The 18,526-nt window shown below is 44.9% G+C and overlaps 1 protein-coding gene across 1 annotated transcript in view; it reads right to left on the bottom strand.

Annotated features, from left to right (window-relative positions):
- Positions 1–18,275, bottom strand: part of TNR (tenascin R) — a 213,709-nt gene extending 195,434 nt beyond the window's left edge. The window contains 1 exon segment of the mRNA XM_033151259.1: positions 18,182–18,275. The gene's annotated coding sequence lies outside the window, so the exon portion shown is untranslated.
- Positions 18,276–18,526: the final 251 nt, after the last annotated feature.

Raw genomic sequence — 18,526 nt, forward strand, 5'->3', positions numbered from 1 at the left:
CAAAACATGTGCAAAGTGCTAATGAGAACTGGAAATCCTAATGACATTTCAAGCTGCATCCCATTGACCCACTGGGAGATCCCACATCTCAGCATTCAACAGGGTGGCCACTCTTGTTTTGCTCCCTTAAGTGAGAGCTTTGGAACTTGCAGGAATCTGATCTTTTTGTTCACAGCTATTACATGGAACTACAAATTTAGGGCTGCATTGACTAGTCTCCACCTTACAATTTCAGGTCGAAATTAGCAAATTCAGCAAGGAGGAATCCCCCCCCCTGAAAAAGACTTAAATTGCCTGTTTGCCTTTGTCACAGAGAGATGGGAAGTTTAGGGCTAAATTACAGAAAATGCCAAAGATGTTTCAAGTTTGACCTTGGGTTGCAACCGAAGGCCCCCTTCCTCTTTCTTCTGGCCTTCCTGAATATACAATCAAGGTGGGTGTTTGTTTTGCCTCTGCCAACATCCTGATTCAGTTTAGGCCTCTGTGCCAATTGCACAAGCAAAGATCTAGAAATCCTTTGCCAAGTCCTGTGCTAGGTATCTTCATTTGGAGTTAGCTGGTGAAGTTCCATGAAGTCTGCGCAGGAGAGGTTTTTTATTAAGAATGTGAACTATGAGACAGACAAGGAGGGAAAGCAGGATGGTAATTTAAGAAAATACACATGAAAGAACTTGGGGAAGGGTCATAGCTTCAACCCCTGGCATCTTCAGGTGGATTGGGAATGTCTTCAGGGTACAATCCCAGGCCCTCCAAGGGTCTCTATTTTCCAGGGACACCCCTGATTTAGAGAAGCCATCCCAGTTTCTGATTTGATCCCAGAATGTCTCACTTTTCCTTAGGATGTCCCTGTTTTCATTGGAGAAATGTTGGCGGGTATGCAGTCCTAAGCTACATAGACCTGAGGTATAAGGCAGCTTCCTAGAATCATTGAACTGTAGTGTTGGAATGGGCCCTGAGGGTCATTTAAGCCAACCTCCTGCAATGGATGGTCTGTTGGAGAGTCTCAGCACTCACACAGGTAGGAACACCCAATACAGGTTGCAGCACACAGTAGAAGAAGAAGAAGAAGAGTTTGGATTTGATATCCCGCTTTATCACTACCCGAAGGAGTCTCAAAGCGGCTATCATTCTCCTTTCCCTTCCTCCTCCACAACAAACACTCTGTGAGGTGAGTGAGGCAAAGAGACTTCAGAGACAAGTCTGACTAGCCCAAGGTCACCCAGCAGCTGCATGTGGAGGAGCGGGGACGCGAACCCAGTTCCCCAGATTACGAGTCTACCGCTCTTAACCACTACACCACACTGGCTATCCTTCAGTGGCCAAAGGGAGGAACAAAGGAAAACAGGCACTCCATTCATGGTATTTGCCTCCAGTTGACAAGCTGCCTGGAACAACCAATGGAGGTGAGGCTGGAAAGGTGTTAATGAAGGAAGCTCCTGACAAACAGAACACATCCAATAAATTGTCAGATTCTCTACTCAAAACTGACCCAGCTGCTCAGAAAGACTGGTGAATAGAATGGCGGTAAGTTTTAAAGAGACTAGAAGGTCAGGTCTACTCCCCAATAAATGGGCCAAGTCCTCCAAAAAATGAGAAGCATTCTTTGACACTGCCAAAAATGCTCACAACTCACAGTGCATAGTTTGGTCTTGGCCTTAAAACAATGCAAGTTTTCACCATGGTAGTCATCTCAGAATTGCACTTGTGGAGACAAAAGGCTACATTAGAAGAGCCTTTTGTCTTTTCAACAATTGCATTTTCCTTCCCCTGACTTCCCAGATATGTTGAAAAAACAAAAAAGGATAATGCCATCTAGGTCTTACATCTTTAATTGTTGTTGTTGTTCAGTCGTTCAGTCGTGTCCGACTCTTCGTGACCCCATGGACCAGAGCACGCCAGGCACGCCTATCCTTCACTGCCTCTCGCAGTTTGGCCAAACTCATGTTAGTAGCTTCGAGAACACTGTCCAACCACCTCATCCTCTGTCGTCCCCTTCTCCTTGTGCCCTCCATCTTTCCCAACATCAGGGTCTTTTCTAGGGAGTCTTCTCTTCTCATGAGGTGGCCAAAGTACTGGAGCCTCAACTTCAGGATCTGTCCTTCTAGTGAGCACTCAGGGCTGATTTCTTTGAGAATGGATAGGTTTGATCTTCTTGCAGTCCATGGGACTCTCAAGAGTCTCCTCCAGCACCATAATTCAAAAGCATCAATTCTTCGGCGATCAGCCTTCTTGATGGTCCAGCTCTCACTTCCGTACATTACTACTGGGAAAACCATAGCTTTAACTATACGGACCTTTGTCGGCAAGGTGATGTCTTTGCTTTTTAAGATGCTGTCTAGGTTTGTCATTGCTTTTCTCCCAAGAAGCAGGCGTCTTCTAATTTCGTGACTGCTGTCACCATCTGCAGTGATCATGGAACCCAAGAAAGTGAAATCTCTCACTGCCTCCATTTCTTCCCCTTCTATTTGCCAGGAGGTGATGGGACCAGTGGCCATGATCTTAGTTTTTTTGATGTTGAGCTTCAGACCATATCTTGCGCTTTCCTCTTTCACCCTCATTAAAAGGTTCTTTAATTCCTCCTCACTTTCTGCCATCAAGGTAGTATCATCAGCATATCTGAGGTTGTTGATATTTTTTCCGGCAATCTTAATTCCGGTTTGGGATTCATCCAGTCCAGCCTTTCGCATAATGAATTCTGCATATAAGTTAAATAAGCAGGGAGACAATATACAGCCTTGTCGTACTCCTTTCCCAATTTTGAACCAATCAGTTGTTCCATATCCAGTTCTAACTGTAGCTTCTTGTCCCCCATAGAGATTTCTCAGGAGACAAATGAGGTGATCCGGCACTCCCATTTCTTTAAGAACTTGCCATAGTTTGCTGTGGTCGACACAGTCAAATGCTTTTGCGTAGTCAATGAAGCAGAAGTAGATGTTTTTCTGGAACTCTCTAGCTTTCTCCATAATCCAGCGCATGTTTGCAATTTGGTCTCTGGTTCCTCTGCCCCTTCGAAATCCAGCTTGCACTTCTGGGAGTTCTCGGTCCACATACTGCTTAAGCCTGCCTTGTAGAATTTTAAGCATAACCTTGCTAGCATGTGAAATGAGTGCAATTGTGCGGTAGTTGGAGCATTCTTTGGCACTGCCCTTCTTTGGGATTGGGATGTAGACTGATCTTCTCCAATCCTCTGGCCACTGCTGAGTTTTCCAAACTTGTTGGCATATTGAGTGTAGCACCTTAACAGCATCATCTTTTAAAATTTTAAATAGTTCAGCTGGAATATCATCACTTCCACTGGCCTTGTTGTTAGCGAGGCTTTCTAAGGCCCATTTGACTTCACTCTCCAGGATGTCTGGCTCAAGGTCAGCAACCACATTACCTGGGGTGTATGAGATCTCCATATCTTTCTGGTATAATTCTTCTGTGTATTCTTGCCACCTCTTCTTGATGTCTTCTGCTTCTGTTAGGTCCTTTCCACTTTTGTCCTTAATTGTGGTAATCTTTGTACGAAATGTTCCTTTCATATCTCCAATTTTCTTGAACAAATCTCTGGTTTTTCCCATTCTGTTATTTTCCTCTATTTCTTTGCATTGCTCGTTTAGAAAGGCCCTCTTGTCTCTCCTTGCTATTCTTTGGAAATCTGCATTCAATTTCCTGTATCTTTCACGATCTCCCTCGCATTAATTAGTTGGTCCATTTCCTCGTCAATCGGTGAAGGGGTGGGGGAATGAACAACTTAATTTGACTTACTGGTGCTTTCCACTCCTGACAGTGATGGGCCTTCTGTTATGTTTCTGCATTGTTGGGTGGATTGAATAGAAACCCATGCTCCTCCCTCTGCAAATCGAACACGATGGATTTGGTGACTGCTACATCCTGATTAAACAAGGAGGATGCACTTCGATGCCTAGCAGGTAGCCTGCTGCTTGCATGACTCAGCCACTGGTGCTGTCTATGCTGAAGTAAGGCTTGCTTTTATTCCTTGTGTGCATGCTTTAATTCCTCATTTTCTAGGTCAACCAGGAGATGTTTTGACCCTGAGGCAATGTTTCTTGCATTCTGCATATTGAGAGTTTTAACTTCCCTGGGTTTCTTCTTCCCTTCTGGTGGGAGAAGTTCCTGGTTTCATTTCGGAGCGATTTTATGTTTAGTGTGCTCATTCCTCCATTAGTTCTTTCTTAATTGCGTTATACCTTTATATCAAAAGGAACAACAAATTCCTTTGCCCTTGGGCAACTTTGGCAGGACCAAGTCCTCCTCTTAGGCTTAGATCTGCACAGCAGGGGGAGCAGCATCCTTGCAGTCAGTTGTTTTCAAACCCTACAAAATCTAGGACTAGGCAGGGTAGACTTCAAACCAATGGGATCTACTTTGTTTCTTCCCTAGAACCACCAAGGTCCACGAAAAACAGCCAAGTGGAAAATACTGTGGTGGTTTAGGAGGTCCTAGGCAGACATAAAATTGAGGGGCAAGGCAAGTTTGAGTGTATCTTAGCCTAGGAATGCGTTTCCGGTATCAGAGCTGAACTTACAGTCCTTTTGTGGGAAAGTTCAGGGAGGCAGGAGAGGACATATTGTATATTAATATCCTTCCTAACTTGCGCTAGCAAGTTCCTTTACTTAGCAGAGTTTCACATTCCCCTTTTAATGGCACAGGAGATAGCTGGTTGCAGGGTTGTTTAAGTTTCTCAATATTAATGTCCTGGCAAGTTCCCTTATATCCCTCTTAAAAGAATAAGCACGCCACAATCTTGTGTAAAGTATATAAAAGTAGTTTACTCACATTCTGTTCATAGTTGGATCCCAGAAGGCAGACTTAGTTACAAAGTATATACATGTGGATCTACCCCATATGGGGGGTTAATTGTGACTTGCAGTCACTGCAGTTCACACGATGAAAGGAAGATGGAAAAGAAGGAAAAGAGGGAGGAAGGCTGCATGCCATGTGCTTTTGTTACCTGCACAGGTAAGGTCACGCCCACCTCTAGTCACATGCAAGTGGAAGTATACATACCCATCTTTCCAGACACTGGGATCACCAGGAGCAGATCTGGCCCTGCCCAAGAGGCATCTCTTTTTTCATGCAGATAAACACGCTGCCTTCCATTCCTCCAGTGAAAAATGAAAAACACTGTGCAATGAACAGTTCCTCCCTCCATCCTTTCTCAGTCTTTTTGACAAACATTTTACAAGTCAAGAATCAATGGAAGGAACTACCGGTAGCTTTGGTGTATGTTTATCACAGTTGCATTCCACCTGCCCTCCTGGGATTTTAGAGTGACACCCTTCGGGATCTATCCTGTTTATACTGAACCCTGTAAGGTAGACGACAGAGCCCAAAGAAGCTACTTTGCAGAAAATAATGTTCTTCTCTTGACAGTAGCACTTCCCACTTAAAAAAGATAAAATCAAGTCATTCACAAACCTGTCTGTTCTAGAACTTAGATCTCTGAACTGATTCATCATTGTGCTGTTGGCTTCTGAGCGATTGACGCTGAGAATCTCTCAGCTTGCTTCTCAAAGGCAGAGTAGATTCTGGTGGATCAAGGGCTTTAAGCAGCACCTGTGATGTTTAGTCACACACATTTTATTTTCCTCTTTCTCAGAGTTGGGGGGAGGGAGTCTTCTTAATCCCTCCCCTCTCCAGACACAGTTTTCTTATTGTCTCCTCCCAAGATGACCTTGAATGTTCTGTGCTGCCGACTGCTACCCAGACTACTGTATTCCGCTCTGGTCAGACCTCACCTGGAATACTGTGTCCAGTTCTGGGCACCACAGTTCAAGAAGGATACTGACAAGCTGGAACGTGTCCAGAGGAGGGCAACCAAAATGGTCAAAGGCCTGGAAACAATGCCTTATGAGGAACGGCTTAGGGAGCTGGGTATGTTTAGCCTGGAGAAGAGAAGGTTAAGGGGGGATATGATAGCCATGTTCAAATATATAAAAGGATGTCATGGAGAGGAGGGTGAAAGGTTGCTTTCTGCTGCTCCAGAGAAGCGGACACGGAGCAATGGATTCAAACTACAAGAAAGAAGATTCCACCTAAACATTAGGAAGAACTTCCTGACAGTGAGAGCTGTTGGACAGTGGAATTTGCTGCCAAGGAGTGTGGTGGAGTCTCCTTCTTTGGAGGTCTTTAAGCAGAGGCTTGACAGCCATCTGTCAGGAATGCTTTGATGGTGTTTCCTGCTTGGCAGGGGGTTGGACTGGATGGCCCTTGGGGTCTCTTCCAACTCTATGATTCTACTAGCTTTTACAGTAGACCATTTTTTTTTTTAAATTCTTAACTCCAGAAGTCAATGCCTGTTTCTAGATCTTCTGCCACATCACTAGATTCCTGGCAGTGGCCCTGCTGCTGCTTACCGGGAGGCGGTAGGGAGGTCTGGGGTATGCATTCTGGGTGTGGATACTAGGAGGTGTTCAGTTATTCAAATATGTTGCTTAATGTTTAGTTAAGCAACTGAGGAAGTATGCTATGGCCCATAGGCTAGGGATGGGGCAAGTTTTTCAGTCTAAGGGACATATTGCCTTCTGGGGACCTCCCAGAGGCCACATGGCAGCCATGGTCAGAGCCAGAGGCAAAGGTGAGCAAGCAGAGCAACAAAAGTATAATTCACCTTTGTGTGGTAGGCTAGTTTCTACACACACACACCACACACACACACACACAGAGGGAGGGAGGGAGGGAGAGAAAGAGAGCTTTATACAGTCATACCTTGGGTTGCATTCGCTGCGGGTTGCGCATTTTCAGGATACAAACGCGCCAAACCCTGAAGAACCGGTTACTTCCAGGTTTTGGTGTTCGCGCATGCGCAGAAGCACTAAATCGTGCTTTGCGCATGCGCAGAAGCGCCGAATTGCGCCGCACGCATACGCAGCGGCACGGGTTGCGAACGCACCTCCCGCACGGATTGCGTTCGCAACCCGAGCGTCCACTGTACTCCATCTAGGCAAGAGGCAAAGCCAGAGTTCAAGGAGACATTCCAGCGATTCAAAAAACCTCTGAGTGTGGAACATGGCCAGGGAGGGATTTGGGCCTGAGGTTCCTCGCTCTTGCCAAACCCTGGATGGGACAGCAGGGAGACAGATCTCCAGGACATTGGACCTTTCATTCAAAGCAACTGCTGGTGGAATGTATCCTCTACACCAGTTCTCTCAGAGGCCTCTTGCTCTGAGTCTAAACCCATTCAGCACGTGGTGCCAATGTGCGGGAAAGTGTCTGGAGACCACCAATTACACTTGAGGTGAGGATGAAATAAAAAATTCCTTCCAGTAGCACCTTAGAGACCAACTAAGTTTGTTCTTGGTATGAGCTTTCATGTGCATGCACACTTCTTCAGATACCACTTCTCTCTGAGTCATCTTCAGCATGCACACGAAAGCTCATACCAAGAACAAACTTAGTTGGTCTCTAAGGTGCTACTAGAAGGAATTTTTTATTTTATTTTGTTTTGACTATGGCAGACCAACATGGCTACCTACCTGTAACTGGACCTATTGAGGATGCTAAGAGATGGGTAGGCGCTCTCCAAGGGGTCTGAAATCTGTGACAGTTTGCTCAAGAGCTGCGTTCCCATGACTTCTGCAGCTGGAAAGGCTTTCCCTACTGTGCAATAATGGGTTTTTTTGTGGGGTGGGGGCAGTGTGTTGATAGCATTTGCTTTGGCCTCCATCACCTTCACTGTAGCAAACTTGTTACTGTCCATTGTTGTGAAAAATTGCTTTGTCTTCTAGAAGTGTTATACTGTAAGTTATTTTCGGTTTACATCTTTATTGCAAAACTGCTTTAAAAAGAAAAAAAAGATAAACACAAGAAGTCTTATCTTTGACCAAAATGACCAAAACTAGTCTTTCAGTTATAGAAAAGCATTTCTTGCTTATCTCGGAGGGAAGAGCAAGAATCTATTGTATATTTCTCTTTCCAATTTTTCTGTATTCTCGTGATTTTGTTAGCACTTATCTTCCCTTCTTTATTTCACAGCTGCCTGAACATTTAAAAGAATACCCCCACCTTCCGAACTATGTGTGTCCAGCACCACAACCTTTGCACATTAATGTTTTGGCTCCTAGATGACTCAGAGAGAAGTACAGATGCCCGGTACGTTTAAATCCTCAACTAAATGTCCCTTATCATGAAAACACACAGTCTGGGCCACAGACCCTTCGGCTGCTGCACGCAGGACGGCTATTGCCTCAGTGCACTTATATATTTATGTATGAAACCTCCTTGCAACTGACTTTTAATGGAATTTCTAAGACAATGGTGGCCTCCATTTTAGCCAGTGTGTCAAATCAGAAGCACAATATAGTGCCACAAAATTGCACCCTACTGCACATATTATGGTCCGCTGAGTTGGTCCGCTGATTTGCATTGGCTTTTTTAGCTGCTGCATCACACTGTTGACTCATGTCAAGTTTATGGTCTATCTCTTGGAATCATGGTCTCTATGGTATGTGGCTTGCCACTGTGTGAGGTGGGATGTTGTGTAAAATGCAGTCTTCTCATATAAAGTAGGAAGGCATGAAAGCTTCTTTCCTTCCTCACATGGTGCTCCCAGGCACCCATGTTCCTGATGCAGTTAGTTTTGGGTTCTCTCCTCTTGTGGTGCCCCAGATGTGTTATTGTCCCTCCATGGATTGATTGCTCCTGAAACACACTTGCTTGCAATCTACCAGAGGATTATATTTCCCCTTAGTACAGCAATTGCCAAACTGCACGTCACAGGAGAACTAATAGCTTTCCATGAGTAATTAAATTCTGTCCTCCCCCAATTGAGGAGGCTGCCCATTGCATCTGTGCATGATTTATTGTTCTGTCCTCGTCTCCTTTCTAATTAGCCACTTCTGGGGTGGGAGGGATTATTTTGCCGTGTGATTAGATTATTCAGTCACTCTTGATGCAGAGATAGGCAGCAGAACCTTCCCCCTCCACAGGAGGCTGGCACTAGTGATGCTGCACAAGTCACTGTTCTGGGCTTGCTTTTTCCTGTGGGATGTAAAACACAGGCGCAGTCAAACACAACATTGCTAGAGTGGACATGAAGGGGGTCTCAGTCCGCCAGCCGGAACTTCCTGTTTATTTTTGGCTGGGACGGGCTTCCTCTGTGTAACTGGAGATGGGTGTGGCCTCACCTGTGCAGGTAAAACACAAAAGCACCATGCTGGCCACCATCTTTCTCTCTTTCCGACCGTCTTTCAACTGAGCAACATGTGCTTAGGCAAGCTGCTCTCTTGGCATAGCTGTCAACTTTCCCCTTTGCTTGCGAGGAATCCTATTCGGAATAAGGGAATTTCCCTTAATAAGGGGGAAAAGTTGACAGCTATGTCTGACTAGAAGGAGCTATCTCTCTTAAGGAATAGTCTCCTAATGATGTATATACTATTTTCTAAGCTAAGAGTCTACCTTCTGGGATCTGATTGTGAACAGATGATATCTTGTAAGTAAACTCTTTTTATGCTTTTATAGAAGAATGTGTCGTGTCTTATTTTAGGAGGGATTAAAGGGGAAAATACCAGGACAATATTATTATAGAGACTCTAGTGAGTCTGAGCAAGGTGTGTGTTTTAAAGGGGAATGAAAAACTCTGCTAAATTCTGGGACTTGTTAACACAAGCTGGAATAGGATATAATAAACAATATATCCTCTCCTGCATCCCTAAACATTCCCACAGTTCCAACCAGGAGGTGTGGTCAGATAGGCAACTTCTGCAAAAAGACAGGAGATGTGTTCATCTGACTGTGAGTACCTCTTTCTCTACGTTCACTTTAAAACAACACCTTTTGGGAGTGAAATGTGACTCCAGTTTTGATTCAGAAGAAAAACTGTGCCTTTGGCTCTCAGAAGTTTTGGAAATGCTAGGTTACAACATCTCCCAGCACCAGTTGCCCTTGAAGCAATTAAGGGCAAGACTGCGACCTCCTGTTTTCTTGAAATGGCGCCACTGCAAGAACAACAAACACATTCATTGTTGCCCCTGTGGTTGTCTCTACCAGCAGCTGCTATGGCAAGTATTATAATTCTGGTGCCTCCTTGTATTATGGGGCTCTCAACCCTTTTATTAGAATAACTGTTTTTCCTAACATGGCCGTCATCACCTCATTATAATTCCATTACCTTTCTCCATCCCAGCTCCATTACCTTTAACAACAACAGCCTTACAATCCATTATCTTCCTTATCATCTCCTGTGCAGTTGTTATCCTCACCTCCTCGTTTGCAATCATCACCTCACCACAATTACAGTCCCATTATCTTTATCACTACTCTGTTACAGCCCTAATTATATCCATTACCATTTTCCTATCTCTCCCTTTCTTGCAAATCCGTATCTTCACTAAAATAATAATAAAAAAATAAATTTAAAAAATCCTCATCTCTCTGGCCACCCCATTTCAACTCAGGCATCTTCTTCATTTTATCCATACCTGTACGATGGTTTCATATTTGCAATTATTTTCTCATTTCGAAATTATTGTCATTCATTTTCGGAGCTGTCTTTGTCCATTGCTGTTTTGCAAGTGGTGCATGGGAATCAGAATTGAATATGACAGGCACACTAGCTGTTTCATATGGCCCCCTCTTGGTACTCCTTCCATATTGATAATACCTCCACCTTTGTTGTGATCATTTTTACAATAATCCAACATTACGTTCACCCCTGTTCCGGTCACAATTATTTCCATTATCCTCTCTGTTATCTCCACTGCAAATTGTACAGCAGCTTTTTCATAATAATCTGTGTCCCATTTCTACCAACTTCTCTTCCAGCCGAACATGAAGCTCCCGCCACCTCTGTGTTTCAGTGCCATTGGTTTAATCACCAATGTTTCTCAGCCATATTGCCATGCCGTTCCCTCATTATCCCTCTTACAGCCAGCTGCTCCTGCACGACAATGCTATTTCCCCCATTTGGTATCCATGTTATAATTTTCTCCAGTTGCAACGGAAAACACCTCCAACACTCATTGTGCTATTAATTAGCAATTTAATTCTTCATCATGCCTGACAAATACCAAGTGCTTACGATAACCCTGAGTGCTCACTGGAAGCACAGATCCTGAAGTTGAGGTTCCAGTACTTTGGCCACCTCATGAGAAGAGAAGACTCCCTAGAAAAGACCCTGATGTTGGGAAAGATGGAGGGCACAAGGAGAAGGGGACGGCAGAGGATGAGATGGTTGGACAGTGTCTTTGAAGCGACTGGCATGAGTTTGGCCAAACTGCGGGAGGCAGTGGAGGATAGGGGTGCCTGGCGTGCTCTGGTCCATGGGGTCACGAAGAGTCGGACACGACTGAACGACTGAACAACAACAACAATAACCATATTCACTTCGGACATTCCTCAGCATTTGCCCAAGGTTATCTCAGATCTACTCCATAACCTCAACTACACCTGCCCACAAACTATTATCTTTCTCATCTCCTGTTCCTTTAGATCATGGAATGAGATCCTACTAATCAGGGATCATGTGCTGAATGTGATAATGCCACGATGCCATGGGGTCAGTGAGACTTGGCTATGTTCCACCCTTTACCCAAAACCACCTTCCTCCACTGGCATTATTCTTTTGCCACACTTTGTGGCAGATTACTGGTATCTCCTGCTTCTGTCGCCAGTATTGTTTTGAAAAGTGATAAGGAAGGTTTGAAGGAAGTCACGGCCTTAAAAAGCCAAAATGTACAAGATAAGAGGAGAAAATGTAATGAAAATTATCAATGTGTTATTGTAAATTGAATAAAAATGATTTGGGATTTTTTTTTTTAATAGAAAAGTCCAGGGAGAAACCACTGATTAACTAAACCAGGGGTTGCCAACTCCCAAGAGACTGTGATCTACTTACAGAGTTAAAAACTGGCAGTGATCTACCCCCTTTTTGGGGGTTCAGGTCAAAGTTGGTGAGCTTTTTTAGGGAGGAGGAAAGCCCCATTTCTGGGAAGGGGGGTGCAGGGCAAAAAATGAGCTTTTTTAGGGGAGCCAAAGTTGTTGAGCTTCTTTGGGGGGAGCCAGTGATCTGCCAGTGATCTACCACAGACGTCCAGTGATCTACTGGTAGATCAGGATCTACCTGTTGGACGTGCCTGAACTAAACAAATTAGTAAGCCCCTGTCCTAAACATTCAGCGCACCAGGAGTTCACAGGCAGAAATAACAGTTTGGTGTCCTTCATTTCTGCAATTTATTCCAATAGCAGGATTTATTCTTGCAATATTGGAAATGTACTTGGCTGCAACCCTGATTCAAAATTTCAAACTCTTTTGAGAGGTGCCCCAGCACCCTTTTGGCAGCTATTGTTGTACTCAGAGTGCAACATGAAATCTTTCACATATGTCAGCTATTTGGCAGAGTGCAATATTCTCCTAAAGCCTCTGTCCCCCCCCCCCTCTTGCCTGGTTCTCTTAGCAAAATTGCCACAAGAGAGTGAATGCTACCAAGTAAGAGTCTTCCTGGCTTCCCACAACCTCAGCTCACCCCACCAACCATGTGTTAGAAATATTTACCTTTATGAATTGGGGCACCTTTTCAATTGATCGAAAGCTTTTTTTTAGTCGAATAGTACAACAGATTAAGGGATCAAATAATGCAGTCCTAGGAGACATGCAATTAACTGAGAAAATAATCATAATCATAATACTGTAATAATAATAATAATAATAATAATAATAATAATAATAATAATAATAATAGTCCTTTTTATAGTATATTTATTTTCCCCTGAAGTTTTAGAACTTTTGCAGCAGCTCAAAACCTGTCACTTGTAATTGATTGCTTTTTCCATTTACAAACTGAGGATAGTCATGCATATAGTGTGCAGTGAATGTGTTTGGAAGTGCCATTCATTATACATGACCATCCAGTGCTGCTTTTCACAAGTGTGGCCAGGCTGTGCATATGTACCATGTCTCCTGTCCTATGTAAGAGGAGGAAATCACTTCTTTTTTACCACATGCGCCTTGTGTGCTGAGCTCAGTTGGGTCCCTTTGTGCAAAAAAACCTGCCAGATTCCTCTCGCACATGGGCTGCACCCCCTGGCTCTTGGAGCGTTAGCAGGATGCCCTGAGGCTGGGATGAGTATTTGTCAGTCTCAAACAAATGAGGAACTTTATTTTGATTGATTGGTGGCATTGCTTGACCGCACATCCTCCCACAGGAGCGCAGGGTGGTTTTCAACATAGTCAAATAACCAATTACAACAACAATAATAAAAACCACGCATTTAAACTTATCTACCTAAAACTTTTCAACCAATTTCTTTTGTAATGCAGCAAACAAAACAAAACAAAACAAAATAAAAAACTTCCTTCCAGTAGCACCTTAGAGACCAACTAAGTTTGTTCTTGGTATGAGCTTTCCTGTGCATGCACACTTCTTCAGATACCAGATGCACACTTCTTCAGGTATCTGAAGAAGTCTGCATGCACACGAAAGCTCATACCAAGAACAAACTTAGTTGGTCTCTAAGGTGCTACTGGAAGGAATTTTATTTTATTTTGTTTTGTTTTGACTATGGCAGACCAACACAGCTACCTACCTGTAACTAAAACAAAACAAGTAAAAGATGCAGAATTACCTTCAGCATCGCAAAGCCCAAGCAACAGATGCGCCTTCAAATTATGCCCAGAGATCATTTGTAGCTCTATAGAAGAGGAGCTCCATTAAGCATTTTGGAGCTTTATACACCAGGACCAACACCTTGAATGGAGCTCAGCAGCTCCCTGCAGCCAGTATCCCGTGTTTTCATTATCGGTGAAATGTACTCTATTTATTTTATTTCTTAGTTTTATCACAAGATCTCAGGGCAGCTCACAAGATGAAAACACTTCCAATCTGTTGCACTGGTTTGTAGCCTTGTACAGTAGCTGCATTCTGCACTAACCACCTTGAAGAGTAGCTCCACACAGTGCATTGCAGTAGTCCAGCTGTAAGTTTTACCAGAATACGTAAGGCTATCCAATCCAGGGACAGCCAGAGCTGACAAACCAGCCAGAGCTGGACATAGGTATTCCCTGCCACTGAAGCCACTTAGGATTCCAGCAACAGCATTGGATCAATGTTAATTAATTAATTACCCCGGGTTACTTAATTAATTCCCTTTTATATATCACTTTGCAGCCTCCCCTCTGGAGCTCAAGGTGGTATATGTGGTTTTCTCCTCCCAAAGTTATCTTCACAGCAACCCTGTGAGGCCGGTTAGGTTGAGAGGCAGTGATTGGCCCAAGGTCACTAGTGCCTGGGAATTTGAACCGTTGTCTCCCAAGTCAATGAAGAAATGGAGGTAGTGAGAGATTTTAATTTCTTGGGTTCCATGATCACTGCAGATGATGGTGACAGCAGTCACAAAATTAAAACACACCTGCTTCTTGGGAGGAAAGCAATGACAAACCTAGACAGCATCTTAAAAAGCAAAGACATCACCTTGCCGACAAAGGTCCGTATAGCTAAAGCTATGGTTTTCCCAGTAGTAATGTATGGAAGTGAAAGCTGGACCATAAAGTAGACTGATCACCGAAGAATTGATGCTTTTGAATTATGGTGCTGGAGGAGACTCTTGAGAGTCCCATGGACTGCAAAAAGATCAAACATATCCATCCTAAAAGATATCAGCCCTGAGTGCTCACTGGAAGGGCAGATCCTGAAGTTGAGGCTCCAGTACTTTGGCCACCTCATGAGAAGAGAAGACTCCCTGGAAAAGACCCTGATGTTGGGAAAGATGGGGGGCACAAGGAGAAGGGGACGACAGAGGATGAGATGGTTGGACAGTGTTCTTGAAGTGACTAACATGAGTTTGGCCAAACTGCGGGAGGCAGTGGAGGATAGGGGTACCTGGCGTGCTCTGGTCCATGGGGTCACGAGGAGTCGGACATGACTGAACGACTGAACAACAACAACAACATTCCCAAGTCATAGTCATAGGTTCCCCAGGCAAAACAGGTCTTCTTTGTAATTCCCATTCCCATGAACTCCCTGCCAACAGCACCTCTATCTTTTCAGGATTTGGTCTTGGGGTTTTTCTCTCTCTCATGACTGTCTCCAGGCGCTAGTCCACACAGCACAGTCCCAGGCCGCAGCAACTCCCAAGAGGATAGTGGTTACAAGAAAGGGGTGAAAAGTGCCAATAGCCAGCAGAGAAAGGAAAGGCCGAGAAACAGAATCAGCAACAGGCACCACCTTAACCTCCTACCAATAAGCCCCAGATTTCACAGACCTTCAAAGTAATTAAGGCTGGGCACAACCGCATGCCTCTGCTACTTGGAGTTTTAACCATGGGTAGCTCCTGCAATTTACTCCATAGCAAGAGGGTGGTAGTGTTTACTGATTCCTTACTGCATCATAGTCACCATATCTTGGGGTGTGGTATTTCCAAGGAAGGGTGGCCTTGTTCCAGCAAGGATAGTTTAAAACAAACACCCTCCCCTTTTCTGGAGAAGTTCTGGATTGGAGAAGTTCAGGATGTGAATCTGAGAGTCTCATGCAAGCTGGTGGTGGGTTGGGGAAGCTGTACTAGATGCCATGCCCACCTCAAATGTCCCAATGTATCTCAGGCACAACATCTCCCTTTCTTTACTGGAAGTCTCTGTATATTTCCAGGATGGACCCCCAAGCCCTGTAGTAAAGCAGGGCTTCCACATGGAGAATGTTTTCACCTCTGTCAAAAGCTGTGTCGTTCTGCCCCAGGTTCTGGTGAGGGTGGAACTCTGATGCACTCCTAAAGATAACTAGCCTAACTGAGGAAAATCAACATAGGCTATACTTTGATCTACATAAATGACACCCCCCCCCAGAGTTAAGAGAATTTCACATGAATATTGGTGGCTTGGGGTGTTTGAATAACAACACAATTACCGTTTATATCACATATTTGAAGTTTCAAAATACTTCTTACCTTGGTCAGCCCTAGAAAGCAGAATAAAATTAGCTACGTATTGCAACAGAACTGGGGAATGGAAGTTGAGAGGATAGTGCCTATCTGCTGAGTCTATGGTTGAGATGAGATTCGAAGTGGGCCCATACAGCTCGTACTCTTAGACACGGCCCTCAAACCAGCTCAGCACCATTAACTGCCTACAGAGATAGCATAGCCACCCCTCAGATCTTCAGCACTTTGCCAGCTTACTTTACTTGTTGCTGAAGAAGAAGAAGAGTTTGGATTTGATATCCCGCTTTTCACTACCCGAAGGAGTCTCAAAGCGGCTAACATTCTCCTTTCCCTTCCTCCCCCACAACAAACACTCTGTGAGGTGAGTGGGGCTGAGAGACTTCAGAGAAGTGTGACTAGCCCAAGGTCACCCAGCAGCTGCATGTGGAAGAGCGGAAACGCGAACCCGGTTCCCCAGATTACGAGTCTACCGCTCTTAACCACTACACCACACTGGTGCCCCCAAATCAAATCTCTATCTGGCTTAGAATGCAAGCAGGACTAAAATTGTGGATGCCAGGTGGAAATATGCATATGCGTCATGCAAAGCTATGGTCTGGGACAAATGCACCTTTTGCCCTACGAACACGGTCGGTTCTCTAACATAACTGCGCAAATGTCGCAACTCCTTGGAAACCTCTTTACATGATAAATGAAACCAAAGTTTCTCTGGAGACCATAAAGCGAGGGGAGGGGGGAATCTTTAAAAGAGGAAAGCATACCAGCAAAATAACTCATTCTTGGAAGAGTTTTGCACAGTCTCAGCTGTTTATCAAAGCCACAGCAGGCGCCTCACAAAGGAGAAAAGGAAATATAGAACATCTGGAAACCTCTGAAATTAAAAGGAAGCTCAAGTTTGTTTCTCCTTCCACCAAGCGAAGAGTTACGGTGAGTACTGTAGGGACATGGCTGTGTTTTATGATAGGCTTTTGAAGCCCTGGAAATGTTCAGTTAGGTTAGTAAATAATTCAAAAAATGATTTGTGCCAGCCCATCAGAGATCACATAATGCAGGAGTAGAGCATGCATCCCCCGGCATGAGTGAGCACAGTAATATGCTTTTATTGCCAGTCACGTAATAACCCACGTCCTTAGGTACCTTATTAAAAACAACACTGTTAGCGATGTAGCTTCCTCGTGTCAGCCATGTTAGGCCTTCTACTCTGCGCTTATGCCTTGTGAAACCCAACCCTGGCATTAGGGGGTGGCACCTGTGGGCAGCAGCTGGGGCCCCAGAGCCCTGGGAGGGGGTCCCACTGCCCCCTGGACTGCCACTGCTTGCTTGCTCACCTGCCTGCCCAGGCCCTTGGGTGAGGAAATGAGCAAGCAAAGTAGATGCTGTGGCTTGGTAAAGGTAAAGGTAAAGGGACCCCTGACCATTAGGTCCAGTCGTGGACGACTCTGGGGTTTCAGCGCTCATCTCACGTTACTGGCCGAGGGAGCCGGTGTACAGCTTCCGGGTCATGTGGCCAGCATGACAAAGCCGCTTCTGGCGAACCAGAGCAGCGCACGGAGATGTCGTTTACCTTCCCGCCAGAGCGGTACCTATTTATCTACCTGCACTTTGACGTGCTTTCGAACTGCTAGGTGGGCAGGAGCTGGGACTGAGAAACGGGAGCTCACCCCGTCGTGGGGATTCGAACCACCGAGCTTCCGATCAGCAAGCCCTAGGCTCTGTGGTTTAACCCACAGCGCCACCAGCGTCCCATGTGGCTTGGTATTCGGACCCAATTGTTCCCTGGTGTCTGAAAGTGGCAGGGCCTGAAGCTGAGATCTAATGCTTGCTGACCTTTAACTTCAGTCCTTCCCAATCTCTGCTTGACCAGCTCTTCTTTATACTGGTTTGGTGGGAAGAGAGAAGCACACTTGCCCTGCACAACCTGTGACCCTTTGAGCTAAATGCAACCCACAGGTCACACACTGCAGCCTTTACAGATGCTTGCCCTAGATATGGTTGGTGAGCTGAATTTGTTGGGTCTCAAGCTGCACACGCTTTAGCTAACTGCAACACCAAGGAAAGGAGGTGGAGCCCACATGCAGGTGGGCTCCGCAACAGACTGAGATCCAATAACCTAAGGGGGACAAGAGCCCCGTCATTAAAAAGGTGGAATCCTCCGGGAGGTTTAATGAAAGGCGGCGGGGATTGTGTGGAGAACGGATTTCCCTTCTATTTGGACTTTGAGCTTCTTTCGGGACTAAAGAGACAAGCTGCTGTACACACCGAATGATGGGGGGGGAAGGGGTGGGGGAGAATCAAGAAGGCCCAGTACCTGCTGAAACAGGCTGTTTGATGTTCAACTCTGTGACACGTTCCTTGATTCAGTTCCCCAAAGCAAGCAGCCTCTTTATCAAGTCAACACTCCACAGCCGTCTAGAGAGAGAGAGAGAGCAAAGAGACAAGGAAGAGATTAAATTTTCTCATTCAAAGGGGGGAACAAACTTTATATTTTGGGAGAGGAGGTTGACCCCCCCCCTTTTTAAAGTCTACTAACAGATGAAAGAATGTTCAAAACTGCCAACCTTTTCCTCCACACATTGGAAGTACAAACCTTTTCATTTCTGAATTTACGCCCCAACACTTGTCCATTGTCAGTGGGGCATATGGGGTGTTAAGA

This window comes from Lacerta agilis, chromosome 6 (assembly GCF_009819535.1).
Source record: "Lacerta agilis isolate rLacAgi1 chromosome 6, rLacAgi1.pri, whole genome shotgun sequence".
NCBI classification, from domain to species: domain Eukaryota; kingdom Metazoa; phylum Chordata; class Lepidosauria; order Squamata; family Lacertidae; genus Lacerta; species Lacerta agilis.